Source organism: Rosa rugosa, chromosome 4, assembly GCF_958449725.1.
Source record: "Rosa rugosa chromosome 4, drRosRugo1.1, whole genome shotgun sequence".
NCBI lineage: Eukaryota > Viridiplantae > Streptophyta > Magnoliopsida > Rosales > Rosaceae > Rosa > Rosa rugosa.
In genome coordinates this window covers 34,857,831-34,880,285 of record NC_084823.1, presented here as the reverse complement: position 1 = coordinate 34,880,285, position 22,455 = coordinate 34,857,831, and the positions used below count along the sequence as shown (strand labels likewise).

The following is a 22,455-nucleotide window of genomic DNA, read 5'->3' as shown; positions in this document are numbered from 1 at the left end:
TAAATTCAAATCCGAAACATGAATAATTACAATTACAAAATCCAAATCTCGAAACTTCGAGTTCATTATTACAATTCACTCTCACAAGCAATATTGTAAAGCTCAAATGAGCATAACACACCTCACAACGTACAATTGCTGTAAAACTCTAACAATTGCTCTAACCGCACGATCACCGTCCTGGTTCTCCTGTCCTGTAGGATTACCCGCTACACAATTTGAATAGTGTACCGGGAGTTGCAACAACACAAAACCCGGTAAGCTTTTTACAGCCAGTATGAGTAAACAAGAAGAACTGTTGATTTAATAAAATACATTTCCTTTAACTCAAGTATAGAAATGTAGAAACATCACAATTACAATGATCACCACAAAACCACTTCACTTTCTCACTCTCATATATATATAAATATATATATATATATATATATAAATATTATACACTTATGAGTCACTCCCCGTTACCCTCATAAGGTCACTCAACATTTGGCAGACAGACTAGAGCTCTAACTGATCGTTTCCACCTACCCGGCGCGAGGGCGTGGTTCACGATTTAATGCTATTAGTTTCCACCTACCCGGTACAAGGGCGTGGTTCACTAATAGATGCAATGGTCACCCCCGTGACCTATTGATCTCCACAGATCAATATATCTCAACAAATCAACAATTTATTGTTTCTCAACAATAAATTTAATACCTCTCACAATATTGTTGCTTTTCAACAATAAACTCAACACAACCATAACAGTACATAATATCTCACAATTTCAACAATACATATTATTTCACATAAATAATATATATATAGATAGACATTCACACAGGAATGCCCATTAATACCAACTATAGTTCATATGATTGCAAAATAAAGCAATTAAATATATTGGGTTCGTAATATGAACCACGTGAGGTTTACTCACCTCTAATCCAGCTGCGTCTTCTTAACAGCTCCATTAACAATCTCACGAATCGTCCGCCAAATAAATCCATCGATCACCTAATCCAATAATGATCTTAACTTAGCCAACAACTCAAAAGCACACATATACGGAAACCCACGGTCGGATTCTAATTTTAATGATGATCCAACGGTCAGATCGAAATTATACGATGATCCAACGGTCGGATCTGAATTTAATGATGATCCAACGGTCGGATCCTCACGGATCGCCTTTAGGACCATCCTCCAAAATTATCACGAAGACTCAGATCTTCTTGAATCACTCTAACAAACATCTCCATAAAATTATATGAAAATCCGACGGTCAGATTCTCACGAATCGCCTTCCGAATCACTATTTCTCAATTATACGAAGATCCAACGGTCGGATCTTCGCCCGTGACCTCACAAAGTCACCGGGACAGTCATACGATCAACATATCCAAAATTGAAGCAAAACCGATGGTCAGATCTTCACAGATCGTAAACCGAAGATAAACGTAAAAACGTTAAATAGTAACGTCAAAACGTAAATCCACTATTTATCAACTTTTTCTAACATGACCATGTTATATATCAAAACGCTCGTATGGATGCATAGATCATCGCCTAGATAATGAAAACTCGAAATATGGTCTGATGCGCCGCCACAAGCGGTGGTCAGTGGGCGGTCAACGCGGCGGTCAACGCGGCGGTCAACGCCGGTCAACCACCTCAGATGGCAAAGTGACCAACTACAAACTGGTTCAAAATGAAAGGGTGGTCGACTTTCATACCTGGAGCTAAGTCTGGTTTGGCCTAGATCGTCCTAGATCAAGCGTTGAAGTTGGATTAATCTCGTGCGTCTGATCAGATTTCAGATTAAATCAGGGACGTCGAAAAAGTCAAACCATGATCTAGCGTTCTATACACAAAATCGTGATGAAAGGCTTACATGGGGATGATCAGCATGAAGAGGAGATCACGAAAATGGGAACGATCGGCCCATGCAACGCCGGAAAAGTGGTTTTCCGGTCGGGTCGGGTTCTAGCTTCGGGGGGGCTTCGATCCACTTCTGGGGGCAGCGGCGGAGCAAGATGACACCACCAGGCGACTGGGCGTGCGGCGGCGAGTTCGGGAGGCGCCGGGTCCTGAGCTGGAGGTGGCCGGAGGGTGGTGAAAAAGCCGGGTCGGGTCGAGCTCGACCCGCCGGGTCTGAGGGTTTTCGATCGAGAGAGAGAGAGTCCGGGGGACTATTCCGCAAAAACAGAAAAGTTTCGTCCTTAATGAATAAATCAGAAATTTTTCCTATTTATAGAAAATTCCCAATTTTCAAATATTCATAACTTAATCATACGAACTCCGAATAATGCGTTCCACATGTCCACGAACTCGTATCGACGAGCTCTACAACTTTCATGAAGGAAGTTTTCCCAAATTTTGAACGTATAAAAAGTCAACTTTGTTGACCCCCTAAAAACGTTCGTTTTCGAAAATAAAATCGTTCGAACTAATTCCACAACTTCTCCAAGCTTCGTACTCGCTCCTACTATCGTGAAATCATTTCTAAAAATCCACGGAATTTAATTTGGATTTTTTTTTTCCGGGGTATTACAATCTACCCTCCTTAAAGAAATTTCGTCCCGAAATTTAAGCGTAAGTCAATTCCTCTCGATTAAGGTTGACCTAACTATAGAATCTCCATCTTTTCCAAATCTGTAGTAATCTACAAAGCCTCAATCCTTTGTATAAAAATACATTCCTATGGCCACTAAATCCTTTCATCACAAACGTAAACTCACACAACAACTGCTCAACAACACTCCACATCACATACACAAAATCGTCACATGGATCATCTCATAGATCCTCACATAGATCTTCACATAGATCATCACATAGATCTTCACATAGATCATCACTCTGTACTGGCATACAAGCACAGTAAACACTCCCACAAAGTGTTTCGCTACTCAATTAGCATCACGGTAAATCTCCATAGTAAAACTTAAGCATGCACCACTCTTCACAACCATAGAGATGCATCACTCAAAACAAATCATCCCCAAAAGCACGCCAATAAATTATGTCACCCAATGATGATGACTTGGGCTTGCTCAATCCTTGGACTAAGCACTAGGGCTGGCCAATTGGGCCTGAAGAAATCGGACCATCCACATTTCGAACCGGCCCAAACCATTTTGGGTTTAACATTTGGGCCTACTATTCGAGCTTACTATTTGGGCTTACTATTTGGCCCACCAACTTCCAGCTCGGCTACGGTATGAAATTGTACATACCGTATATACGTATGCATACCGTACAGATCGTATATACGTATGCATACCGTACAACTGTATATTCGTATGCATACCGTACAGACCGTATATACGTATGCATACTGTACAACTGTATATAAGTATACATACCGTACAGACCGTATATACGTATGTATACCGTACATACCGTATATACGTCCGTATATCAAGCATATACGAGACCCAAAAATATTTGTAAGAGGTAGGGTTCGAACTCCCGACCTCAAACACGAAGGTTTTGCTCCCAACCACTGAAGCAAGAGCTGCCTTCATTAATATATGCTCACGTGTTATATTTATTATGTCATAAGTGACATAAATAAAATAACGGGGAAGGCAAGGTTCGAAACCTCAACCTGCCGCACGAAACCTTTGTCCCCTAACCACTGGAGCACAAGCTGTGCTTAATATAATGTGTACAAATTTTATACTTATTATGTCATAAACGAACATAATAAAAATAAACGAGAGGCGAGGTTCGAACCTCAGACCTCTTGTACACGAACTGTACACTCAACCACTCGAGCACGGCTGCTCACGTTATTATCCATACCAATCCTTTTATTTAAACCAACTGTTTCAACTGTTTCAACAATTCGGCCCAAAACATCCAAGACTGTTGCAGAAACCCAGCCCAACGTATCCAAAACTGTTACAGAAATCCGGCCCAACTCATCCAAAACTGTTTCAGAAACTCGGCTCATCATGTCCAAAACTGTTTCTGAAACTCGGCCCATCAGGCCTCCACCCACAGCTACAGTGATGCCTTGATCCGAGACAGGCCCAAGTACGGCCCACTTGTGTCACGGCTTATCCCTTCCGTGATTTACGGCAGTCAAATCTGCTTTCGGCTAAAGCTGTCTGCCACAGCATCTCGAGGTTCGGCCTGTCCCCTTACACGCTCTCCACGCGCCAACAACTTTTCCGGGTTTTCGGATGACTTTAATCCAACGCGTGGATTCAAATTCTGAGATCGTTCATCCAACGGTGGAGATCTGCTCACCTTGTTCTATAAATAGGTGCATTCTGGAGAAAAACTGTTCACTCCAAAAGAAAAGAAATTTTCTTCCGAGCTCAAGTCTTTCTCTCTCAACTCTTCAGCCTTTCTCTTCTCAAATCCTTTCTTCATCAATTTCGATCCTTCTCTTCTGATCTTCTCTCCCATCTAGTTGATTCAATCCCATCTTTCCTCTGAACTTTCAGATCTTCAATCTTTTCCTCCAAATCTTCAATCCTTCTTTCTCAGATCTTTTCTTCCATTTGAAGATTCGATCTCATCTTTCCTCTGAGAATCTCAGATCTCCAATCACCAGTTCAACAACTCCAATCCTTCTAACAAAATCTCCCTCAAACACTAAACCATGTATTCCTCGATTTTCACATCCTCTCACTCCATGACCCAAGAGCCACGAACTCTGCAACTAATGGAGCTCCAAACCCCGCAACAAATGGAACCACAACAACAGCAACCAACAGAGGAGGGAGGAAACACCCAAGCAGCTGGAAGTAGTGCCAACGTGGATTTCTGGCGAAGCCGTACCAGGTGGATTCCTACTCCAGAACAAATAAGAATCCTCAAGGATCTTTACTACGTCAAGGGATTTAAGTGCCCAACTACAGAGCAGATTCACGAGATCTGTCTCCAGCTGAACCAGTATGGGTATGTTGAGGGTAAGAACATTTACTTTTGGTTCCAGAACGTCAGGGCTCGAGAGAAGCAGATGAATAGGTGTAATCAGGCTGCTCCAGTGCCCATGGGAACTAGTTCTCTTGGTACTGGTAGATCCATTGATCTCAATTTTGGGTCCACTGGTTCTACTGGTGCTGGTGGATCCATCGACATCAATTTTGGGCCAGCTGGTGGATCCATTGACATCAATTTTGGGTCCACTAGTTCTACTGATGATGGTAGATCCATTGATCTCAACTTTGGTTCCACCTATTCTACTGGTAATGAAGGATTTCTTGATTTAAATTTTATTTCATATTCTTCCTCACACTTCAACACTAATACCAGTCCAACTCTTTTGGCACAACAGGAGGACAAACATCCCTGCAACAACGAGGAGGAGATCACCAGGAGGTTCAAACTCTTCCTCTGTTCCCCGTGCACGGCGAGGACGTCTTTGGTAACCTGAAGACTACATCCGAGGAAGGTAGCGTATTTGGTTACTATTCTGGTGGCTCAGGCGGTTACAACAGTGGCTCTAACGTTTCTCTTGAGCTCAGCCTCAATCCATCCGGAGCTGCTGACTAGGCTTAGTATAGCATAGTCCTTGTTTTCCTTTTTTTTTTTTTTTTTTTTTTTTTTTTTTTGTAATATAACTCAATAAGATGGTGTGCATGTTTTCTTTTCTTTTTGTTTAACCAACAACAACACCAAGGATCGAACCTTGGTCACCCAATACTATTTTCAAAACCATAAACAACTCTACTGCACACATCTTTCATAATGATGCAATAAAAACAATCACTCAAAAAGAATCCAACAATCAATTAAGTCGCATCGAGGTCTAGCTAGGATCCTCTGAGTCAAACCAAACACAACAATTGCATCGATAGGATTAGGGATTTATAAAGCTAAACACATCCTGAGTTAGCTAGGAAAAACCCACGTTTTTAGAGTTACTCTTACCACTCTTATAGAATCTCGATAATTCCATCTATCAATTGTTTCAACAAAAACTCACCACAATTCAATCCCTAACATTTAGCGATTCAGAAATCGAATCAAACTCCATATCACATAGTAATTCACTTGAACCACTATGGATACCTAACAAAGTCACTAAAATCAATACCCAAAATTGCACTTAACCATTTCTCCTAAAATCCATTACCACAGAAACACACCCTCATCTAATAACATTTACAGAGAGTTGACTCTAAATCTCCCCATTATTTACCGACCAAGATCAAACTCCATTTCAAAACTTTAAGTGTCCCGCCTACTTAAACTTAAAACACAAACAACCTCAAATTCACTGCAGTCCATCTCCATACTACGATCCAACACTTAAGAAAACTAGTTCACCACACAAAGGCCACAAAATTCAATTTCATTCACTTGAACAAAACTATATTCACAAGTCACGGTCAGGTCATCAACCCATGGTGTTCAAATGAATAAATTTCAAATCCAGTTTTCCTTGTGAATCGTAACGTATCGTTCCAAAATGATGCAAGCAACATCAACCACGTATATAAGACATATCTCACGAACTCAATTCAAATTCCGAATCACCAAAACTACTACTAATTCCAATTCTACCAACAATCCTGATTCTGAAGGAATTATAGTACTCAACGACAACCCAAAACAATGGTCTCTCATCTCTAACCATCGAGCACAAAATAAAATTCTTGTCTCGCACCTTAAACCCTGCTTAACAACTTACAAGCACAAGGAAGAAGTAACCACAATAATTTCTTTCCTAACCTCAACCCTACTAACAAACTCCACAAGGACATCTCATTACAAAACAAGATATTTAATCCTTGATACGTACATCCCATCCAAACGTCTGTACGTCCAACTTAAGAAGACAAAATTTATAACAATTCATACTCGTATCCACACTAGGTACGTGCATAGGTCAACATCATGCCTTCAACCAACACTTCAACATCCAAAAGGACCTCACTTCCATAAAACAAATCTCACCGACTCATCAGAGTTAAATCTAGAGGTCTCTATTCCTCGAAGATTACAACCTGCGGAAACTAAATTTATTCTAATACGAACTTAGAAGACAACTCTACCGTCCTACAGACATACACGCTGTCTAGACCCCATACTAAGACATACCCAATGATTATACCAGTACCGAAGAGTATATGATGGGGATCCGCTGCAGACGGGCCATCACTCGGGGAGTACTGATTATCACCAAATATGTACCTTACGCTCTGATACCAAACTGTCACGCCCCGAATTTTGAATAATAAATTCAAATCCGAAACATGAATAATTACAATTACAAAATCCAAATCTCGAAACTTCGAGTTCATTATTACAATTCACTCTCACAAGCAATATTGTAAAGCTCAAATGAGCATAACACACCTCACAACGTACAATTGCTGTAAAACTCTAACAATTGCTCTAACCGCACGATCACCGTCCTGGTTCTCCTGTCCTGTAGGATTACCCGCTACACAATTTGAATAGTGTACCGGGAGTTGCAACAACACAAAACCCGGTAAGCTTTTTACAGCCAGTATGAGTAAACAAGAAGAACTGTTGATTTAATAAAATACATTTCCTTTAACTCAAGTATAGAAATGTAGAAACATCACAATTACAATGATCACCACAAAACCACTTCACTTTCTCACTCTCATATATATATAAATATATATATATATATAAATATTATACACTTATGAGTCACTCCCCGTTACCCTCATAAGGTCACTCAACATTTGGCAGACAGACTAGAGCTCTAACTGATCGTTTCCACCTACCCGGCGCGAGGGCGTGGTTCACGATTTAATGCTATTAGTTTCTCAACAATAAATTTAATACCTCTCACAATATTGTTGCTTTTCAACAATAAACTCAACACAACCATAACAGTACATAATATCTCACAATTTCAACAATACATATTATTTCACATAAATAATATATATATAGATAGACATTCACACAGGAATGCCCATTAATACCAACTATAGTTCATATGATTGCAAAATAAAGCAATTAAATATATTGGGTTCGTAATATGAACCACGTGAGGTTTACTCACCTCTAATCCAGCTGCGTCTTCTTAACAGCTCCATTAACAATCTCACGAATCGTCCGCCAAATAAATCCATCGATCACCTAATCCAATAATGATCTTAACTTAGCCAACAACTCAAAAGCACACATATACGGAAACCCACGGTCGGATTCTAATTTTAATGATGATCCAACGGTCAGATCGAAATTATACGATGATCCAACGGTCGGATCTGAATTTAATGATGATCCAACGGTCGGATCCTCACGGATCGCCTTTAGGACCATCCTCCAAAATTATCACGAAGACTCAGATCTTCTTGAATCACTCTAACAAACATCTCCATAAAATTATATGAAAATCCGACGGTCAGATTCTCACGAATCGCCTTCCGAATCACTATTTCTCAATTATACGAAGATCCAACGGTCGGATCTTCGCCCGTGACCTCACAAAGTCACCGGGACAGTCATACGATCAACATATCCAAAATTGAAGCAAAACCGATGGTCAGATCTTCACAGATCGTAAACCGAAGATAAACGTAAAAACGTTAAATAGTAACGTCAAAACGTAAATCCACTATTTATCAACTTTTTCTAACATGACCATGTTATATATCAAAACGCTCGTATGGATGCATAGATCATCGCCTAGATAATGAAAACTCGAAATATGGTCTGATGCGCCGCCACAAGCGGTGGTCAGTGGGCGGTCAACGCGGCGGTCAACGCCGGTCAACCACCTCAGATGGCAAAGTGACCAACTACAAACTGGTTCAAAATGAAAGGGTGGTCGACTTTCATACCTGGAGCTAAGTCTGGTTTGGCCTAGATCGTCCTAGATCAAGCGTTGAAGTTGGATTAATCTCGTGCGTCTGATCAGATTTCAGATTAAATCAGGGACGTCGAAAAAGTCAAACCATGATCTAGCGTTCTATACACAAAATCGTGATGAAAGGCTTACATGGGGATGATCAGCATGAAGAGGAGATCACGAAAATGGGAACGATCGGCCCATGCAACGCCGGAAAAGTGGTTTTCCGGTCGGGTCGGGTTCTAGCTTCGGGGGGGCTTCGATCCACTTCTGGGGGCAGCGGCGGAGCAAGATGACACCACCAGGCGACTGGGCGTGCGGCGGCGAGTTCGGGAGGCGCCGGGTCCTGAGCTGGAGGTGGCCGGAGGGTGGTGAAAAAGCCGGGTCGGGTCGAGCTCGACCCGCCGGGTCTGAGGGTTTTCGATCGAGAGAGAGAGAGAGTCCGGGGGACTATTCCGCAAAAACAGAAAAGTTTCGTCCTTAATGAATAAATTAGAAATTTTTCCTATTTATAGAAAATTCCCAATTTTCAAATATTCATAACTTAATCATACGAACTCCGAATAATGCGTTCCACATGTCCACGAACTCGTATCGACGAGCTCTACAACTTTCATGAAGGAAGTTTTCCCAAATTTTGAACGTATAAAAAGTCAACTTTGTTGACCCCCTAAAAACGTTCGTTTTCGAAAATAAAATCGTTCGAACTAATTCCACAACTTCTCCAAGCTTCGTACTCGCTCCTACTATCGTGAAATCATTTCTAAAAATCCACGGAATTTAATTTGGATTTTTTTTTTCCGGGGTATTACACGATATTTTTGTTGAGTACCAACTAAATTTCGCGCGATATTTTCAATATTTCCCGAAATTTCGGGATATTTCGCGAAAGTTCACGATATATTCGAGATTTTAGAGAATATTCCTTCTGTCTCTCTTCATTTACCCGCCCCGTGACCCTTATTTCTCTCGTACTTTTTTGCCACGTGCTCCATATCTCTCTCCCACTTATTTCCACTTAACATTCAATTCAAGTCAAAAAGGCAACATGTGGGTTTCGAACCTCTGCCAACACCAAACAAATGGAAATGCTTCGCCAATCCAACGAAATTAACTCTCAGTACGCACGCACCTTCGATTATATTTAACTCTCAAAACAAAATTAAATTAGTTAAGCTTCTAACAATTAACAAAACCCAAGTTTCTTGGTCAAATTTTGACCAAAAAATAAAAACCATATTAGCCATACAATTATTTCTCTCTGTAAAAATAAATGAAATGTGTGATTAAACCTGTCTTTCATTCTAATTAGATTGGTTTTACATTAAGATGTTTTGGTAAATAGACGTAATAAAAGACAAATTATTTTCAATTATATTTAACTTTTAGTCTTTTACACATAGTTTATGTGTAAAAGACTATAGGTGTAATTTTGTAAATTGTGTTCCAATTCATATAACATCAAAAGTTGAAATGTATTAAGTTAAATGTCAAGAATCTTTATTTTGTCAGCGCATATAAATTTATCTTATTTCACTAAAAATCCATATGCAATGAATTTGCTCAATATTTTATTGATATGAATACAAGAGATAATTGATCAAATAAGCATGTCTTAAAGCTTCATTTCAAATTTCCATATTTTTATATAGATTTCCGTTGTTTTTTCCAAATATTTATCAATATCGAAATTTTCTCGATATTTCCATCGAAATTTCCGTTTTTTGAACCATTGATATATCCTCGAAATCCGATATTTTAGTCCTTGGTCAACGGAGACTTGACCGGAGTCCGGTCAATACTCGCCGGAATCCGGCCGTCGGGGACTCCGGTCACCGACGGCCGGATTCCGGCAACCAGTGACCGGAATCCGGCGTCCGATTTTATTGCCTCTCAATAACTGTATTATTGCCCCCCAATAATATTATTATTGGTCCCCAGTAATTGCATTATTGCCCCTCAGTAATCATATTATTAGCCCCCAATAATCTTATTATTCCCCCCCAATAATCTCTTTACTGCCCCTCAATAATCTTTTTACAGCCCCCAATAATCTTATTAGTTGCAAAGAATGCCTAATATTGACGACACCTATATTCTTTTTTTCTCACTTGATAATGTATTAACAAAATCACTAAGTCACCACCATTACCGTACCCTTGCTTCGATAACTAGCTTCTAAAATCCAATGTCATTCAACTCCAAATATAATCCAAATTTGATTATATTCTAATGTAATTACTTCAACTCCGAAACACGAGGCACACTAACTTCAAATAACTACAAGCTCGTACATCAATATCCAAGTAAACCCATATTATTTTAAACTTGGAAAACGCATAAATCACAGTAGAATCCAACCCACAGGTAAGCACTCCCTTCTTTCCCTTAGTCGAGCAACTATGACCAAAATGTCCTCGGTCCACCTTCTTCCCCAATTCAAATCAAAGTCCAGATCCAAAGACGCGAAAACACAAATAACCAAAACCAGAGCCATCAACACCGATTCAAATCAAACAGAACAGAGAAAATTAAAAAGATCGAGCTGTGAACGCGACGACGACGAAGTCATGCTTGCTGACAGTGTCAGAGAATTTGGATCGCAGTGAAGCACAGAGTGATGAACAAGGAGAAGCAGAGCAAAACCCTAGAGGACGCCATTGCCGGAGCTCGGTGGTGGTTATCGACGGTTGTGGTTTCGAGGAGCAAACCGAGAGTTGAATCGGAGAGAGAAGCCTTTTCTAGTTTTCTCTCTTCTTCGTTGGCGAAGTCGTCTGCCTCCGACGATTCACTGGTCACTCTGGTCTCTTTGAAGTGGGGGAGGGGGGAGAGAGAGATCGATGAGAGAGTTTGTAGTTAATTAAATAGGCTGAGGGTAAAACTGTTATTTGATACTTAAGTTGGGTAAATGGGAATAAATTGTTTTTGGTGGAGTACGTGGGAGCACCTTGGCCTAGATTTGGGTATTGGGTCAAAGTCCCTATATATTTTGACTAGCTATATACCGTTCCTTAGCTAAGGAACGGACCTCTTTAGCTGAGCAAGCCTATATATATATATATATATATATATACATTTTATCTAGAGCGAGGCCTCGTTTTGAAATTTCAGAGCGAGATTAGGGTTTAGGGTCACTTTTCGTCGCATATCCACATCTTAACCGTTCAGTTTCTAGGTACAAATGTATAGATCATTTCTGCAAAATTTCAGCTAAATTGATAGTCGTTAAGGCATTGATAACTGCCTTAAAGCTAGTACGGTTCAGGTTGGACAGATTCAGTTCGTCCATTGGTTTAAGCGAGTTAGATACCTTATAGACCATCAATTTCATTGAAATTTTGCAGAGATGATCTATACATTAGTACCTAAAAACTGAAAGGTTGAGATGTGGATATGCGATCGAAAAGTGACCATAAACCCTAACCTCGCTCTGGATAGTAGGGGTGGGCTCGGTGCGGGTCGGCCCGGTTTGAGGCCCAAACCGCATCATCACCGGATTTTGCGGTTTGGCTATTTTCGAAACCGCAACCGGTTTTTTAGTGGGCTGGGCCGCATTTTTCAGTTACACCGAAATGCGGTTCGGTGCGATCCGGTAACCGATTTATATAGGCCTAGTAACAGACCTTCTTTAATCACCATTTAAGTCCCTAAAGACCAGGCCCAATACATTCATGAAAGTGCAAAATCCAAACATTCATAAAAAACATTCATCAATTCTTCAGTTCAACACTGCAGTTCAAAACATTCATCATAAAATCCAAACTGCAAGTGAACAATCAACAGTTCAACACTTCATGAAAGTATCAAACTGCAAAGTTCAAAGTTCAAACTGATCAAATTAAAACCAACAAGGCAAAGTGCAGTTCAACACAATACACAGTTACACACCATCAAGCATCAAACTTCATAGTTCATACTTCATACATAAAACCAGCAGGAAATTACAAGCTATAAGTCTAAAACATGCCGAAAAATTGCTTCGGCATCCATTCTTCAATCTTCATAATCAGAATTCCCTTCGGCTGGATCTATCCAAGTATTCAACAATCCCAACAGAAAGCAACAAAACATAAAATCAAATCGAAAGTTAGAATTCGAAACAATGTTTAACAAAATGCAAGAAATCTGAAAGTTTTTCTAGTTTTTCAACTTACCAATTTCAAGTTTTTCCAACTCAGCGTACAGCTCCATCTCATCTTTGGTGGGCTCCTTGTATGCATCAAAGCCTCCTCCCTTTAGCCAATCACTCAAGCAGACCAAAGCCTCAACCATCTTAGGTGTGAGTGATGCTCGGAAAAGATCCACAACTCTTTTTCCAAGGCTGAAGGCAAACTCTGAAGCCACAGTTGACACCGGTACAGCAAAGACATCCTTGGATATTTTGGATAGAATAGGATATCTTGGAGCATTCTCCTTCCACCAGTCCAAAATATGGAATTTTGAATTGGAAGGGTCTTCTGAAGCCTTCAACAGATACTTGTCCAACTCATTCTTGATCACCACGACATCTTTCTGATAGGAGCATAAAGTGCGACGATATTATTGAGTATATGCCCCATTTTAGACTTGTTTCTCCCTTAAGTTTCGTGTTTTGAGTCATCGAGTCAGTTTAAGAGTCTTGTACAGTGTTTGGCGTAAAATAGGCGCAAAATTCGAAATTTATGAAAAAAATCCTAACGGGATCAGGATTCCTTACCGTCGACGTTTTTGCGGTCTTTACATTAATTCCCTTTATTTTCTCTTAAAAAAATCTGATATTCTCCACCTTTTTGTAGGAAATTTAAGACGTTTGACCAAGCAATGAAGAAGGGAAATAAAGGAGAAAGACGTTTTCAGTTCGGGAATAAAGGAGAAAGACGTTTCAGCTGTTAAAAGACCCCATTATGAGAGGAGTTAAGGCCATAAAGGAGACGTTTTCAGTTGGAAAATTAAAGGAATTATGATGCAATCCCATCCGTCCAATGATGAAGGGTATGATGGACAAAAGCCAACCAATGCTCCCCTATAAATAGGCAACGTCCAGAACAGAATTTCCATCACTTCCTAGCCAAGATCACTTCCTTGCCTATGACTTCCCGGCCTATCACTTCCTGGCCAGAAACTTTTCCAAGACTCTGCCCAATTCACTCCTCAAATCTCCAACACCTACAAGACCGTGACACCATCCATCCATCAATCTACAAAGCTCTAAGGCGCTGAGTCAAGGACGCTCCACCGCCATAGCAGAGACGAGTTTATCACCTTGTTGCTAAGCCACTGAGGAAAGCTTCAAAGTGTAACTATGACTCTACTTACAATTTTTGTTTCGGTTTTGTTTGTTTGGATTTGCAAGTTTTGTAATTGGAGACATGAAATTTTCAGAATATTTTTATTAATATTTTTGAGATTTTCCGTTTATTATTGAGTTTATTTCGAGAATTCTTTGATGATGCATGTTACAATCTTGTGCCCTTTTACGTGTTTAGGTAATTTTCAGAGTTAGGTTCATAAGTTTGCATGCTAGAATCACGCTGAGTATTCTTGTGTGTTTGCTTAATTTTCCAAGGGTAATTGTTATTTGTTAAGGCGCTGAGTTAAACAAGTAACAATTAGTTCTAAAAAGTGGTAAAAATCATGCTTTAATGATTAAATGATTCTGGAAATTACGTGTTAAATTCTATGTGTAATGGTTAATTTGTACGTGTGAGTTGATTCGAGGGTTAGATAATACTACTAGTTAAGAGAACTACGCTGAGTGTTTTCGAAAATTAGTAGTATTAGGCTTGGTAAGGACTTTTCCGATCCAAGCCTACATTAGAACGAATCAGATAAATGGATTGATCCGCTGAGGCTTTTCGTTTGGGCTCTTATCTAAGCGTTTAAGATGGGCACATTTTTGTAGCATGTTGAAATGGATTTTCTGTTTTTACACTTAGTAATTTCTGAGTGGTATTGGTCTAGGTTAGGGAAGTCGATCATTGTATATAGTTTTATTTGTTTTGTTTTTATTTTAAGTAGATTAGGAACCAAATCTCAAAACCCCCATTTTATTCTTTTATTTGTTAATTGACCTTTTTGTGTAGGTGTACCCTACAATCCCCGGACTGAACGATCCCTGCTTATCCTATACTGACATCTACATTTTGTAGGGTTAAATTGTGAGGCTATTTTAGCCGCATCACTTTCTTCTGCCTCAGAAGCTTGAACTGGTGCAGGTTTGCTGCATGACTATCCTCTTGCTCTTGCACAGATGTAGACTCGATTTTTGGCATTGTGACATCCCTTGAAGCTGCTGCTGCCACTGGATCAGATTCTACAAATAAAAAAATAGTTGCGATTAGTGTATCATTATTAAAACTACAAGGTTATAGAGCGAAAAAAGTAAAAAACTCATTTACCTTCATATTCTCTATACAAGTTATGCAATACATCCTTCACTTCATCGATCATCAGACTTTGTACAAAGTCTGATCTACTTGCAGCTTCGGGAAGAAGAACTCAAGATACAACAGTTTGTATCTTGGATCTAAAACCAGGACAATGATCAGAATCTTGTTTAAATCCTCAAGATGCAGCCAATACTTGTCAAACTTCTTTTTCATCGAGGTTGCAATGCTAACTAATAAAGGATCATCACTGCTCAAGCACTTCTCCATCTCACCCACGATTGTGCACATCCAAAGCAAAGGCTCATTTGCAGTTACAAACTTTGTGGCACTAAATTTCAGGGTGGCTTCATAGAAAATCTTTAAGAACTTGATGAGCCTTGTTGCCTTATCCCAATCAGCAGCTCTAGGGGGCCCTTCTCTCTTATTTCCACCCACTCTCTCTTGGAAATAGTTCTCAAACTGCTGGTCTTCATCCTCAAGCCTCGCAAAGGCCTTCTTATACTTCACAGCGATATCCAACATAAAGTATGTTGAATTCCATCGGGTGCAGACATCTAAAGGAACAATTCCTCCCTGATGCTCAACCTTTTCTTGAGCTGCACACTTCCTAAACTTATCTAGCCTTGCCGGTGAAGATCTAATATACTTCACTGAATTTCTAATGCCATCAATGGATGAGTCTAGCTCCTCCATTCCATCCCTCACAATGAGGTTTAGAATATGGCAGCAACATCTCAAATGCAAAAAAGAACCTCCCAACACCAACTTGTCCCAATTTCCTATCTTCTCCTTCATGTAATCTAAAGCAACCTGATTTGGACTTGCATTGTCCACAACTATAGTAAAAACCCTCTCAATCCCTCACTTTATCAAACACGATTCAACTAGCTTTCCTATGGTTTTCCCCTTGTGTTTTGGAATCACACAGAAATTCAGAATCCTCTTATGCAGCCTCCATTTTGAATCAATAAAGTGTGCTGTCAACACCATGTAGTTGATGTTTTGAATACTTGTCCAAGTATCCGTAGTCAGCGACACTCTCTGCTCATTAGCAACAAGAAATCCCCTAATCCTCTCCCTCTCTGCCTCATATAACTTCAAAACATCCCTAGCTAGTGTTCTCCTAGAAGGTGGCTTAAATAGAGGCTGAGTCACCTTCATGAATTCTTTAAAACCTTCATTCTCAACAAAAGAAAATGGCAGTTCATCACGAACCACCATTTTCGCACAAGCTAGCCTAGAAACACGCTTTTCATAACTCACAGCAATTAAATTACCTCCACTTTCTGCGCTGTCAAAGGTCAGGAACTTCTGCTTCTTGTTGGCGACAGTAATGGGACACTTTCGGCACTGGTAGAGCAAATGGTTCCTCATTGCTGATGTGCCGTTGCTTCTGGTGTCGTTGGCGTATGTCTGGGGGCAGTACTTGCACTTTGAATGAGCTGGCTTCATGATACTCCCATCTGGATTCTTGCACTTGTCGAAATGCGCCCACACGACTGAAGTGTTCTTCCTCTTCACTTTGCTTGAACTCTCATCAGGGTCTGCTGGAACTGGTGGTATTGGTGGAAGTGCTGGAACTGGTGGTACTGCAGCTTGATCAACTGTAGGCTGAGGAGTTGGTGTGGGAGTAGTTCGACTGGTTCCAATACTGGAATCTGCAGTTGGAGTTGCTGTATGAGTCGGAGTTGCGCTAATCCCTTCAATAATCTGCATATACAAAAGAGAAGCCCCACATTAAAAACAGAAAGCCAGAACACCAATTGAAAGACTTACTATGCCTAATCTGCAACATCTCAAAGACTCAAACCCAGAACACCATTTGAAAGCCACAATGAAATAATCCATAAACCCAGAACAACAATGATTCAATGAAGCTCAGAAACCCTAATTTCAAAATTCAAATTTCCATTTATATCATAAAGTAACACACAATCCAGTAACAAATTGACTTAATTTGCTTAAGAAACCGACTTGTTCAGCTTTTAAACATGAGAAAATCAAGCTATCTCTGTATCTCAAGTAAAAGCAAGAATTCAAAATTTCAAAGCACAAAACAAGCATCCAATCTGAATTTCTTTTGCATTTCACTTCATTTCTTTTGCAGCATTGACAACAAGAATCAATAATAACACAAAACGTCAAAACCAATTGCAGAGAAACCAAATGCTCAGTAAATCAAAATCTGCCAAGAGAGAAGAGAAGAGATTTACCTTCGCAAGATTTAGAGAGAAGATGGGATCAGAGCAGATCTTTTAGAGGTCGAGAGATATCAAGAGAGTTGGGAGAGGTCAAGAGAGATCGAGAGAGTTGGGAGAGTGTACTGAAGAGAGTTTTGGCAAATGAGGTCGTGCGGCTAGGCTTTGAGGGTGTTAGGGTTTCTGCAGATCAGGTGCATACAAGTCTATGTAAGCTTGATTTATGACCAATCATAATTAGACAAGTAATAAAAATTAATTCAAAAATTAATTTAAATAAAAATGAGGTTCGGGCGATTTAACTCGGGCGGTTCAACAGCTGGACCCAATTCCGAACCGTTATGAACCGGTTCGGTTCGGTGCGACTTCAAAACGACACTGTTTTTGGTCGGTCCGGTTTCCAAGCCGGAAAATCCGGTGCGGTCGGGGCGGTTACCGGATTTCCGGTGTGTTATGCCCATCGCTACTGGATAGGATCTATATATATATATACACACACCTAAACTTATGGAACGGATTTCCAGTTTTTGGCCACTTTTCGATCACATATTCACATCTTAACCGTTTAGTTTTTAGGTCCTAATGTATAGATCACTTTTGTAAATTTTCAGCCAAATTGATGATCGTTAAGGCATCCAAAACTGCAATTTACAATTATGAACACGAACGGTTCATGTTGGACAGATTCGGTTCGTTTATTGATTTAATCGAGTTCAATACCTTAACGATCATCAATTTGCAGAAGTGATCTATACATTAGGGGGTTCCCCTTGAGGGCCTTAATGTATCAGTACCTTAAAAATTCGTAATTGCATCTGGGCCGTCCACTTTATACGGCTAAAATGGACGGACGCGCATATCCGGGTGTAGATGAGCGCCCACAGCATGTAATCGCATGGTAACCTGCTATAGCAGGTTTCAACAATGCGATTTCAAAATTTTGAAATCAAACCTTGAAACTGTTCCAAGCTGGGGTTTTTGCGATGGTTCAGTTGTAAATTTATATTCTTTGATGAGAAATAGTCGGATTTGATTGTGGGTTTCAGTAGTGCGGATTGACGATATGCGATGTACGGTCAGTTGACAATGTGCGGTGAGTAGAAGTTTGATTCTGCGCCCCAATAGTATAAACTGACATGAGATTTCAGGCTCCAGAACGAGCTTTTCGGGCTCCAAAGCCTATCCCAGGCATGAGATTTCGCTATAAAGCCCAAGTGTTTATAGGCTGAAGGCTATCTCGTATGGAGGAGATTTTAGAAGGAGGAGGCTGTTGTTTCGGATGCTCTTTTGCTTCCTAAATGGGTCTATTTATAGGGCCAGGTGCAAGTGAATCCGAAAGAAGTCAAGGTCGGCTGGGAGTCATGGAGGCAAGTGAAGGACAATAAATCAAATTTGGACTCTTGGTTATCTCGATAATAAATTTGTTGTGGGTTATCTCTCCGAGATAATGGCATTAACCACCTCCTTAATTGCTACCATTAAATTCAACTTCTCGAAATCATATGCGTACTATTTTTAGGATCTCACAAAATCAATCTGAGTCTGTTTATGCTTCTCCAGAATCCATTTATATGAGGGTGGAACCGCAGTCGTACTCAGTCCATTTTCAATCACAACCCTAAACCCTAAAAGATAAACCCCAAACTCTAAACCCCAAACCCCAAATCTCAAACCGTAGACTGCATGTAGACATGATCTCTAAACTCCAAAGCGTAAACATATTAGAGGTACGATTTTCTACATTAATGCCTGTTGGAATTAAAATTAATTTAGGATAATGTTTGTTGGAATTAAAATTAATTTAGAATTATGTTTAGAGTTATGGTGAAAATAATGGTGAGAATTATGATGAGAATAATGGTGAGAGTTAGTGACTTCATAGGTTATGAGAGTTAGGAAGGTTTAAGGTTATTGTAACGGTCTAATACTTATGTCCGTTGTAATTGTCATGCTTATAGCATTGTCTAGTGTAGACCTATATAAGTAGGCTAGTCTAGTTGAGTAATGTGTGTGGAGGAGTATTTTGTAGAAGTATCGTAAGAGTGAATTTCTTTATCAGGTATTTTGAGAGTCTCTTCGATCCATATCTCTCTCTAGGAGCTCTGTACATGCCCTTGGGCTCAACGTAACAGCTCCATACAAGACCTTGCAATTCGCAACGCCGAGAGGTGATTGATACGTACAGAGAGGAAAATGGAATGGAATAATTCTATTGCTTCTTAAAATCTAGGCTTTAGGTCATTCGAATTTAAGAGATGTACTTACCCTCATACATTACGTAATTCTAGCTGCAGCAGTTGGAGATCAATTTCCTATTATGGCCTTGGTAGAGGACATGTTACCATTTTGACATGAGGGGGACGTTCTTTATTTCATAGGAATTGGCAATTGGGTTCTTCTCATTGTTCGAAGAAGACATGGAAATCTACATGTAGTAATAGAATTTCTAATCTTGTGGATGGAATACTCATATATGGTAGCGTAAGTATAAGTTAATTTTTTTCAATTACCTGTCCTCCCAAACTTATCAGTCAGTATTAATTAAGCAAAACAGATGATCTATATAAGGATAAAAGTGTAATAACCTACCTGACACATGCTAGGTGTAGTTCTTATTGAATGGGACTACACATTTGACATATGGATAGTGTCGTCATGATATGGAGCAAGCACAACGTCGGCTGAAGGCTACCCTACATGAATCCGAGTTTGTTTATGCTTCTCCACAATCTATATATTGGGTGGAACCGCAGTAAAGGACGTCAACCCCAACTGACAATGGTCCACCTACTCCATTTTCGTCAAGAGAATGTCAATCCCTAAGCCCCAAACCCCAAATCCGAAATCGTAAACCCCAAACTCTAAACCCTAAACCCCAAATCTCAAACCGTAGACTGTAGACATGATCTCTAAACTCCAATGCGTAACCATATTGGAGGTACGATGTCTACATAAATGCCAATGGATAAACATTTTGTCGGTACTAGCTCTAGTTACATGACCATGTACTGCATCATGTCGGATCGTTAGGTATGCACCAACCAATTGCTAATTCAAAACTCTTTTCATCCATGTGGAAAAATATACGATAATTCATTGATCATTCCCAAAGCCATAGTAGTAAGAAGGTTTTCTTGAAATCGGATAATTCATTGAATCATTGATCATTCCCAAAGCCTCAGTCCATTTTCAATCACAACCCTAAACGGTAAACCCCAAACCCCAATCACAAAATAATAGTTCGGACATTCTCTGTTCAATGTTCACTCATCAATTATTAATTTATATATTCAATGGGTCATAAAAGATGTCTAGAAAATTATTATCTAATGCATTTAGTGAGGTTATTATTTTAGTACACTGGCCCAAGTTGGGACTGGAGAAATTTATTTTTTCATCGAGATTATTAATTTATCGAGGTTTTACTCTAACTTGGTGGGTCAAAATGCAAATGACCAGCTTTTTAATTGTGCAAGTTCTATCTACTCTATTTCATGAGGGTTTCGAGTTGTGTCATTAGATCGTGTCCGAATTGACAGCATGGCTAGTCATTAGTTGAAAGATACTACTGACGAATGAAAAGCTACAGTCAAATAACCAAAAAGCTATTGTCAACGTACCGAAAAGTTGCCGTCATTTTTCATAAAAGTTATTGTTTCACACCGAAAAACTATTGCTAACAAATTGAAATGTTCCTGTCATTCTCCAAAAAAGCTATTGTCATTCACGATAATATTTTGAAAAGATATTGTCAACAAACTATTGTTTGGACCCAAAATGAACATTTTGGCCTGACAAGGCGTGTCTTGGAGAAATTGAGCCAATGTCAGTGGCTCAAGCTATATATTGTCGACAAGGTCGAAATATATATTTAGAGGCTAAATAAAGCCTACTATGGAAGTATGACAAGTCAACTTTAGCATATTTTCCTACTTAGGCTAGGAAAAACCGAGCTAGACAAGGAAGGAGGGGTGGCAGACTAACCAAATGAAATCGAAATGTGCTGAAACTTTCCAGATCCATTCTAGACAGCCCAAGGATCATTTCTTATGAAGAGTTCAAGAGCTTTTTTTGAGTGGAAGGCCTTCAAACAATCAGCCCAATTTTCTACAGAAGCAAAACTGGAAAACTGGACCTGTAAGAGGTCCAGCAGCATTTTCGGCCCAACCACATGGAAGAAAGCTCTGAAATTTGGTCAGCATGATCTAGATTCATAGTGGAACATTTTTTATGAAGACATCATGGCCAGAATCTGAATTTCTGATGGAGATATACATGAAGGAATAAAGGAGCCGAAAGTGCTTCCTTATCTCCCAAATTCATCATTCCTATTAGTGCTCCACCTCCATCTCCACCTCCCTTATCTCCCAAATTTATCATTCCTATTAGTGCTCCACCTACACCTCCACCTCCCTTATCTCCAATTAGTGCTCCACTTTCATTTGTTTAATGCCAAAGTAGTTGGCATGGTAGCCTATAAATAGAGGTTACATTGAAACACAATTCACACATTCACATTCAACATCAAAACATCTCTAAGATGATCTAAGTTCTCTTTAGAGCAAACCTCTCTAAGAGCAACTCCTCTTTTTTTCTTTCTCTTAGCGGTGATCTCACTCCTAGTCCTAGTCTTCTCAGAAGCCGACTTTCAGTGCCACCAAACCTTCTGTCAACGTGCTTCGGTCCTAGTCTCCTCGGGAGCCGACGGTAGTGCCACGACCACAACGGTTACGGAACCAGCCAAGCAAGGGTAACGCCCTAGCAACCCAGCCAAGCTAAAGTCACGCTTTAGCAAGTTCTCCTCACTTCCCGGCGGTTCTCGCTCTGCTCGATCTACAACATCGAGTATCAATTTGGTGACGCAAGAAGATCAGCAAAAGTCCTCACCACGAGGCACAAAGAATCCCACGACGAGGTTGGTGCTCTCCTCGTCCACAATTGCTTGAAAGAAGTCAGGTCAAGGGACACCCCCGACGACCGCACCCGAACGGTGCTGGCACGCCCGCGCAGAAAAGAGACTGTTGACCATCTGCAGCAAAATTGGAGCCAAACATTTTGGAGCCAAACATTTTGGCACGCCCAGTGCAATCCATAATTACTGAGGAGT

The 22,455-nt window shown here is 40.0% G+C and overlaps 1 long non-coding RNA gene across 1 annotated transcript in view; it reads right to left on the bottom strand.

Annotated features, from left to right (window-relative positions):
* LOC133741807 (uncharacterized) overlaps positions 1-1,167 on the bottom strand; it is a 97,102-nt gene extending 95,935 nt beyond the window's left edge. Inside the window, exon 1 of the long non-coding RNA XR_009862148.1 lies at positions 923-1,167. This is a non-coding gene — a long non-coding RNA (uncharacterized LOC133741807). The remainder of the gene's footprint in view (positions 1-922) is intronic.
* Between the last annotated feature and the right edge of the window lie 21,288 nt (positions 1,168-22,455).